Here is a 1,010-nt window from a genome sequence, read left to right as displayed (position 1 = left end):
TTCAATAGACATTGGCGGGTTGCAGGGGATATTTGGCGAGGAATCCCCTTCAAAAATGTCTTAGGAATTCAAGAGAAGCGTTTGTTTTTCCGGTTGGAAACATCTATGAAAGTATGGTTTTTCTATATTTCTTTCATGTCAAAAGTGCTAAGAAACATCCACGGAGAACACTTGAATGCTTGGGACTCGCTATCTCCTATGCTAAACAAGACTCAGACCGCTTTTCTTGATTTCCTAAGCATTAAAAGGCTCTCGCGCTTTTGGAGAAGATCTCGTTTTCTTCTATTCGTAAAAGTTTACTGTTATTTCGACTGGTTATGGTTAATACGCAATATTCATTTATTTTTCCGTAAGCCTCTCTTAAATCTGTCCTTACTCATGTGGCTTTACTCTTTCATTAAAGAGACTCCTGCCATTTTTGGAGAAGATCTCGTGTTGCGGAGTTAAGTAAAATCCATTATATCAAAGAGCAGTCAAAACTCTGCTCACCTTCATATCATATTACAACACTTTTTTTTTAAGAAAAAAAAAAAGAGGTAATACTACTCTTCACACTCATTTTATCATTTAACATATCGTGATGTAATTTAAGTTTTTTTTTTTTTCTTTTAGTAATTAATATGAAAATTCATTTAAAATACATCACATTAGTTGATATAAAAATAAAAATAAAAAATAAATAAATAAATAAAAACTCAATTCAAAAAGCATAAACGAACGGAACTAATGCCGTTCTACAGGCCATTTAGATGCCCACTTGTTTGCCAATTATATATTTGGGAATCTATATCACCATAGATATATATATATATCGATCAAACTTCAAACTTAAACCCATATAAAAGCTATCCTTATATATGTCCACTCATTTACCCATTGTAGTGTTAGCGTTGCGTCGGCCCAGTAGATACCGGCCCATGGGCCGACAGCCTGGACCCAGCGAGGAGGCAAAACCATGACTATAAAGAGCACCTTCCGTGCCACTACGAATCAATTCACCACCCCAATTT

The sequence above is a fragment of the Corylus avellana genome, chromosome ca2, assembly GCF_901000735.1.
Source record: "Corylus avellana chromosome ca2, CavTom2PMs-1.0".
Taxonomy (NCBI): domain Eukaryota; kingdom Viridiplantae; phylum Streptophyta; class Magnoliopsida; order Fagales; family Betulaceae; genus Corylus; species Corylus avellana.
Note: the sequence above shows the minus strand (reverse complement) of the source record.